Source organism: Elephantulus edwardii, unplaced genomic scaffold (assembly GCF_000299155.1).
Source record: "Elephantulus edwardii isolate Elephantulus edwardi_28Jun2011 unplaced genomic scaffold, EleEdw1.0 scaffold00026, whole genome shotgun sequence".
In the NCBI taxonomy this organism is placed as follows: domain Eukaryota; kingdom Metazoa; phylum Chordata; class Mammalia; order Macroscelidea; family Macroscelididae; genus Elephantulus; species Elephantulus edwardii.
The window spans coordinates 22,404,769-22,413,299 of NW_006399776.1; positions in this window are offsets into that span (position 1 = coordinate 22,404,769).

The following is an 8,531-nucleotide window of genomic DNA, read 5'->3' on the forward strand; positions in this document are numbered from 1 at the left end:
TTGATTCTCAGCCCTCTGACGAGGTCCCTGACAGCAGACTTCCCAGTGCAAGTCATCTTTTGATTTCCTGACTGCTGGTGCCAAGAGAGTTGATTGTTGAGTCAAGCAAGCTGAAATTGTTAACAACCTCGATCTCTTCTCCTCTCATCACGGTGTCTAAATAAATTGTACTCTGCCAGAATGATCATCTCTGAAACCACATGTTAAGAGAGTCTTTCTCATATCAGTTAACACACATCTCTCCTGTTATTCTAAAACCCTCCTTACTACTGGTACCAAAGGTGTAATCTGTGGATCCAAGCAAGATGAAGTTGTTGACAATTTCAATCTTTCCTCCATCCATCATGATGTTATCTATCAGGACTGATAGATAGGACTTATAATCTTTGTTATAATGACACTGAGATGCAATCCATACTGAAGGGTGCATTCCTTGATCTCTGCAACAAGAGCTTCAAGTCCTTCTCACTTTCAGCAAGCAAAGTTGTGTCATCTGCATAACACAGGTTATTAATGAGTCTCCTCCAATCCTGATGCCGCATTCCTCTTCATAGAGTCCAGTATTCATGGAGAGAGAGAATACAACCCTGACACACTCCCTTCTTAATTTTAAACTAACCAGTGTCCCCCTGCTCTATTGACACAACAGCCTCCTGGTCCAGGTATAGGTTTCACATGAGCACATGAGCACAATTAAGTGCTCTGGGATTCCCATTCTTCTCAATGTCAGCCACAACTTGTTACAATCTACATAGTCAAATAACTTTGCATAGTGAATAAAGCACAAATAAACATTGTTCTGGAATTCTTTACTTTCATTCAGCCAGGACCCATCTGACATCAGCAATGATATCCCTGGTGCCACAGTCTCTTCTAAATCCTGCTTGAACTTCTGGCAGTTCCCTATCAATTAAACTCTTAATACTAGCAGTCAGGAAATAAGGAGACACATTGTACTGGCAAACTCTGTAGATAGGGACCTCTCTCCAAATTATTGAGGAGTAATAAAGTCAGTTTGAGGACTAAAGTGTATTTGATTTGAGGCTATGGCCTTTCTTATCACTTGCTATGCATCTGAGAGATGGACAGTGAATAAGGATGTCAGAAATAGAACTGATATATTTGAGAGATGGATTGGAGAAAAGCACTGAACACCCCATGAATGGCTAAGAGAAAGAACAGAAATATCTTGAAGAGGGTGCAATTGGAGTGCTCTTTGGAGGTAAGAATGATGAGTCTTTGCCTCACATACTTTGGTCATGTTGCTAGGAGGAATATTCCTCAGAAAGAGGAACATGATACTAGAAAGGGTGGAGGGTTAGTGAAGGAGAAGAAGACTCTCAACCAAGTAGATTGACATGGTGACTGCTGCATTGGACTCTAGTGTGCCAGGAAGTGTGAGGTTGACAGAGGACAGAACGGGGTTCAGATCTTTTGTTCACAGGGTCACTATGAGTTGTACTTAACAGCACATAACAACAACAAAGCACTCCTGTGATGATTAATATTGTATATAAACTTCTCTAGTTTAGCGTTTATGTAATGAGGTAATATGGCTATTATGTAATGATGCAATTATTTCCCATAATGTGGTTTATAATCACCCCTGATCAGATGTAAGAGAATTAGAGTGCAATATAACACTCTTAATTTGACCACAGCTCTGATCAAATATATAGGAAGTCTTTTCAGGCGTGTGGCCTTCATTCACCACATACATAAACTCTCTGGCAAAGTGAGCCAGTTTTTGCTGATCTGAATCCTGTATCCGACTCATATCTTCCAGTTCTTTAGGTTTGAACTAGTGGCCTGCCTTAATTGATCACAATGGAATTATCAGTCTGCAAAGTCAACTTGCTGCCTTACTTGTCAATCTTGGACTATATGAGTCAGGAGACACTTCTGAGTCTGCAGGCCCACAGACCAGAACCTACCAGCCTCTATGAGCTCATGAGCCATTTCCTTGAGACACAGAGACAATCAAGTATATCTATACACACATTCTGCCCACTAATTTTGCTTCTTTAGAGAACACAACACATGTCCTTATGTTTGTTTCTCTTCTTCAATTTTAGTTTGACTAAATATTAATTTTCTAATAATAGAATGAATTGGGTTGTTTTTCATTTAGGTCATTTACTTCACATACATACATAGTGAAGACAAAATCAAGAAAAATCTTTAATGCTCTCCCTGCTCTTCTCAGACCCATTGGAAAAGAAGGGGGAAATCTTTAGTCACACAGGAGTTGAAATTTCTATGCCTGAAGGTATCCACTGATGAGGTAATCACTACCCAAGGGTCAAAGAGCTCAGAAGGTCAGGTTCTTTCTGGTCTGACCAGAATTTTTTTTTAAAAAATCTACAACCAAAAGCTAGTATGCATAACAGATGATGAGCACAACACTCCTTACCTTCAGCTATCTAGGCATCTGGTCTTTTTCTTATTCCTCATTTGTACAGGTTGTTGATGAGTCTTCCTCCAAACCTGATGCCACACTCCTCTTCATAGTCTAGCTTCTCAAATTATTTGCTCATCAATCTGTTTGAACAGGTATGGACAAAGAATATAGCCTGAGTTATGCAGATGATACAACCTTGCTTGCTGAAAGTGAGGAGGACTTGAAACACTTGCTTCAGAAGATCAAGGATTACAACCTTCAATATGAATAACATCTCAATACCAAGAAAACAAAATACCTCACCACTGGATCCTTGAGCAACATTACAATAGATGGAGAAAAGATTGATGTGGTAAAAAACTTTCATCTTAATTGGATCCATAATCAACATCCTTGGTACCAGCAGTCAAGAGATTAGAAAATGTGCTACACTGGGGAAATTCTGCTATTAAAGACTTCTCTAAAGTGCTGAGGAACAATATATCAGTTGAAAGACTAAGTGTAACTGATTCAAGTCATGGTCTTTTCAATTATTTTTTATATATTTGAAAGTTTGACAATAACTAGGGATGACAGAAGAATCAATGCCTTTAAGTTGTGTTGTTAGAGTGTTAAGTATATCTATCTCACAGACTGCTAAAGAAGCAAATAAGTATGTCTTGGAGACAGTGCAACCCGGGCGCTCCTTAGAAGTAAAGCTGGTAAAACTTTGTCTCATATATTTTGGGCATGCTTTTAGGAGGAGCTGGTCCTTGGAAAAGAATATCATCCTTGGGAAAGTGAAGGGTCAGCAAAAGTAAGGAAGACCCTCAGTGGAGTAGATTGACACAAAGACTGTAAGAACGGGCGCCAGTATATCAGAGATGAAGGATGGCACAGAATAAGGCAAGGCTCAGATTTGTTGTTCATAGGACTGCTGTCAGTTATACTAAATTGCAAAAAGAGCAAAGGGCTCATGAGGACAGCCATATCTTTCTTCCATTAACTCCACAAAGGGGACATGTTCCTAAAAACAACAGCCACAAAAGAAAATCCATTTCCATAAAGCTATGAACCCATGAGCCATGAGACCATACCTCTTTCTAGTAATTCCAACACCAGTCTTACTGCTCTACTGGGTCCAAAATCCATTGCAATAGCTCACAGAGTACTCAGAACCAGACCCACAATTATGGGGTTTCTTATGTAAATTAATAGGATACAATTTTTCACTCAAGTCAGCTTCCAAAGTCTTTAGTCTTTAGCCTCACAGTTTAGGCCATTGTTCAAAGCTCTTAGTTCTGCCAATTATGGTTCCCTCCCACATCCCAGCCTCAGTCCTCCAGCAAACTTGGGCGAAGGCTCCTAGCTGTAGTTCCGTGGGGTAGCAGTCCCAAGGTCAGTTGCATTTCAGGTCAGGTCTCTGGTTCTCCGCTGCAGTTGCCGCTGCTCTCCTGTAGGTATGGCTGGCACAAGAATCTCTGGCCCAAAAGGGCAAGCTGCATTCTCTTCCTTCTTCTTTGATGTTGGTGAGATTCTCAAATTCTGCTGCTGAATCCATTCCATTTAATAGTGAGACTAGTCAATCCCCTTGTGAATAGGCTAACATGCCCTAGTCACCTATTCGTGCCCATCCACATGGCAAAGTCAAATACAATGATTAGGAAAGCCATTTTGAAGAATAAATTTAATTTTATTTTATTTTATTTTATTATTATGTGTGTGTGTGTGTGTGTGTGTGTGTGTCTGTGTGTCTGTGTACCGTCAAATCAGATCTGACTGGTACTGGAGGAGATTGTCCCTCCTTTCCCGGCAGAGCATCTGTTGGATTCGAACCATGTACCTCTGGGATTGCAATGCAGCTTCTTGCCACTAGGCCACCAGAGCTCCCCTGAAGAATAAATCTTTGACATCACATCAATTCAATGGCATCTAACAACAATAACAAAATTGATATAACCATGATTCTTATCAGGAATAGCTACACAAGCAGTTCAAGCAAAGTAATGAGGTGTTTAGAGGGTGGATTGCCCAATCTAATGATCCTTTCATATAAAGGACAGACAGACTCACAAGAGAGAAGCATTCCAAGACAAATTAACTTATTAATAGTTTAGAAATACATAGCTGGACATCATTCTTCTGCCTTTAAAATACAGTATTAGTTCCTAAAATCAAACCTGTTTAATGAAATTTTATCAGCAATTTTTAAATCCAATACCTACAGATTTTATTCAGTCTAGGCAAACTTCGTCTTACGTTTTTGGATATTTTATCAGCAGAAACCAGTCCCTGAATAAGGACATTACAGTTGATAAATTAAAGGGTCAGTGAAAAACAGGAAGACCTACAATGAGAGTGGTTGACCGAGTAGCTGAAACAATAGACACACACGTAGCAACAATTTTGAAGCTTACACAGGACTAAACAATATGTTGTCATGCCATACACAGAGTCACCAAGAGTTAGAACAGGACCAAGAGCACCTAATAAAAAAGGACACAGTTCTATGCCCAAATAAAGAAAGTTGTTGTTGTTGTTATGTTCTGTCGAGTCACTTGCGACTCATAGGGACCCTATGTACAACAGCCCTAAACTCTGCTCTGTCCTGTGCCAATCGCACTGTCTCTGATACACCCATCCCAATTACCCGTTACTGAATCAATCCACCTCATAGAAGGTCTTCCCCTCCTGCACCATCCCTCCACCCTCCCAAGCATGATGTCCCTCTCCAAGGACCTGTCCCTCCTTACAACATACCCAAAGTATGTCAGACGAAGCCTCAGAATCCTTTCCTCCAAGGAACAGCCTGATTTAACCCTCTCCAGGATGAATCTGTTTGTTTTCTTGGCAGTCCATGGTACCCTCAATACTCTTCTCCAGCACCACAGCTCAAAGGCATCAATTCTCCTTCTATCCTCCCTAGTCATTGTCCAACCCTCTGAAGCATAACAAGTGATTGCAAAGACCTGTATGCAGAGTGACTTAGTCTCCAGAGTGACACCATTGCTCTTCAGTACTTTAGAGAGGTCCCTAACAGCAGACTTTCCCATCGCAATACGTGTTTTGATTTCCTGGCTACTGGTGCCAAGGAATAAAGCAGAATGGCCAATTTATTCTCGCTTTCATGAGGAAAGGAACAAATGATAACTCGCCCAAATCTTCCAAGATTTTCCAGCAGATAGTAACTGCTCCTTGGGGATAGAGGACCATGATTTTATCATTCGCCATTCATAGCCACCCTCACTGCATGGGACAGAGCCTAGTTCACAACAGGAGCTTAAATAAACATGTGCTGCCCCATAAACAAATGAACAGAAAGAAAAACTATAGTACATTCAAACAATGGAATATTACACAGCATTGAAAAATGATGAATTTGTAAAACATTACACAATATGGGAGATCCTGGAGGCCATTATGCTGAATTAAATATCTCAGTCACAAAGGACAAACACTACATAACACCACTGTGATTAGGACAGCTAGGGCAGGGGCCGTTGGAAAGAAAATGGTAGAAGAGTGGATAGATAATGAACACTGCATTAGAACAGAAAAAGGCAAGAACATAAGATTAGGCACTATATGTATGACAATAATATGGAACAAGGGGTACATTGCAGGGTAGGTTAGAGAAGTGGAGGAGAAGAGAGGGAAAAGAAAACATTCAACAATGATAAAAAATCATTTTAACAACCCAAGTGCCCATCAACAAACAAATGAATAGAAAAGCTCTGGTATATTCACACAATGGAATACTATGCAGCATTGAAAAACAAGGAACTCATGAAATATACAAAATGGGTGACCCTGGAGGACATTATGCTGAGTGAAATATCTCAGTCACAAAAGGACAAATATTGCATAGTGCCACTGTTGTAAAATGGGACTGACATCGGAGTTGAGGGAAGACTGAGAAAGATGGGATAAATGATAAATAATATATACTGGATTGAAACAGATGAGGGGGAGAGAACTGTTTTAAAGGGATATATGATTAGGTATTATTGTCATGACAGGAGTCCAGAACAAAGGCTGCACAGCGGAGTGGACTTGTTCTTTTACTTTTCAAAGAGAAAAGTGAATTGGGGGGAGAGGGTGGGCAGAGAGAGGTGGGCAGAGGTGGGCACCAATGAATGAATAGAAACCCTAAGTCTCTGTAAACTTTCATTAAAATGAATTTAAAAAATTTTTTAAAACCCACAAAAATATAAACATGTGTTGCATTAATTAGCTAACGAACTAAGATTCTTCATTCTCCACTGTTCTGATGTGTCGCTCTGGTGTCCTAGAGGCAAGAAGCTGAGCTGCATTCCCAAAGGCACATGGTTGGACTCTACCAGCTGCTCTGTGGGTGAACGATGGGCAATCTCCTCCCACGTGATTAAACACTCCTGAAAACCCACTGGAAGGTTAGCTATGGTTTAGTTATGACTTGATGGGACACAACAACAACATCTCCCACAACCAAACTGTCCTTTAGGTTTTAGCTTCATGTAATTTGATCAGGAAGGTCTTTCCTCCACAGTGTATCTTTCCTCATTAAGAACTCCTACTACAAGCTATCCTTGACGTACACAGCGATAATTATTTAGGATATTAATAAAATTTTTGTCTGCTCCATAATATTATGTTTGCCTCTGTATGTATTTCTCATGTTTAAAACATACAACAAATATTGGTAGAATTATTTAATAATGGTATTTCTTTGTTACAATTAAGTATACTTAGAAGTGTCTATGCTTCTGAGTCAGAACAAAGTAAACTTTCAGTCCCAAAGTTCAAGAAAGTTAAGGTAAGGGACCTAGAAAGAGCTTGGGTACCCATTACCAGTGATGGTAATGAATCCCAGGGGAGCACAGCTCATCCAGCAAAACAGTGAGAATCATGGATGAGTTAACAATTTGAGCTATTTATTTTGCATTTCTCTGAATTTCCATGGAGGCCAAACAGAAGTTCATAATAATGAAAGCCTGATGCCAGCTCCACAGAGACAAGAATTCTTCCATGAACAATTTACCCCAGAATTCTCTGTGGATATCATGCCCCTGGAAAGGTATGTACCATTAGCCAAAAAGATACTTGAACCCAACTGAAAAGTCATCATATGACCATATCCACTGACATCTGTCCTTTGGTCAAATACAGACAGGAAAACAATTAACTAGGTTTCCACATCTATTTGCCCAGCAAAGTGGTCCAACAGTGACACAGTGATGGGGCAGAAGCAATAAAGCCTTCTGAGAAACTGATGACTCAAAAAGTCTGGGGAATAACCAAAGCTGGCTCATCTCTGCCCTGAAGAGATCTGGGAATGTATTTCTGAGAGTTGGGAAGCATTGTTTGAGAGGCTGGTTGTTGGGAAAGATGGCAATTAGGTGACGCATGCAGTACAAAAAGGACAGGACCTGCACACATCTATGTTCTTCAGACTATGTTACAGCTATGGAACATCCTTCACTCGGGTGAGTTCCTCAAACTATAGTCCTTTGGCAACACTGAGGCCTCAGAAGTTTCCCCATACAAACAAAGCTTCTCCACCAAAAATCAGTCTTGAAAGGCAATCCAGCTCCTCGCATAGAAGCTACTGAGGTAACCAGCACTAGTGCAATTTTTAAAATAGGGAAAAGGAATATGGTCCCTCTGACACTCATCCTAAAGACCTATCTTCTGTTTGCATGTTTTCACTAACAAGCCATGACAGAGTTAAAGTTTACTCTCACTGTTATTAATATGATTCATAACTGCTAAGTCACTAGAATTTCTTATGCTTTCTCTTGCCTTCCCCCTCTCCCACCTCCACCCCCCACAGGGAGCTTTACTTTTAATGTAAAATTGAACTTCTTTACTCTAGAGAACTTTCTGCAGGGGCAAAAAGTTGGGGTTTTTTTTAATTGCGATTTTAATGAAAGTCTATCAAGAACTTAGATTTCCATTCATTCATTGTTGCACATTTTCTCTTTCCCTTTTCACGGGCAGCCATTTGTTCTCCCTTAGTTTGTTCTGATATGTATTACCCAACTCTTAATTCAAATGAGCTCACTGTGTTTCTTCCTTGGATTTCACTTCTTGTAATAATGACATAACAAAAAGAGGAAATAATCAACAACTTTCACATGTTTACATGTCCATTATGTTCATCTGTCTATGT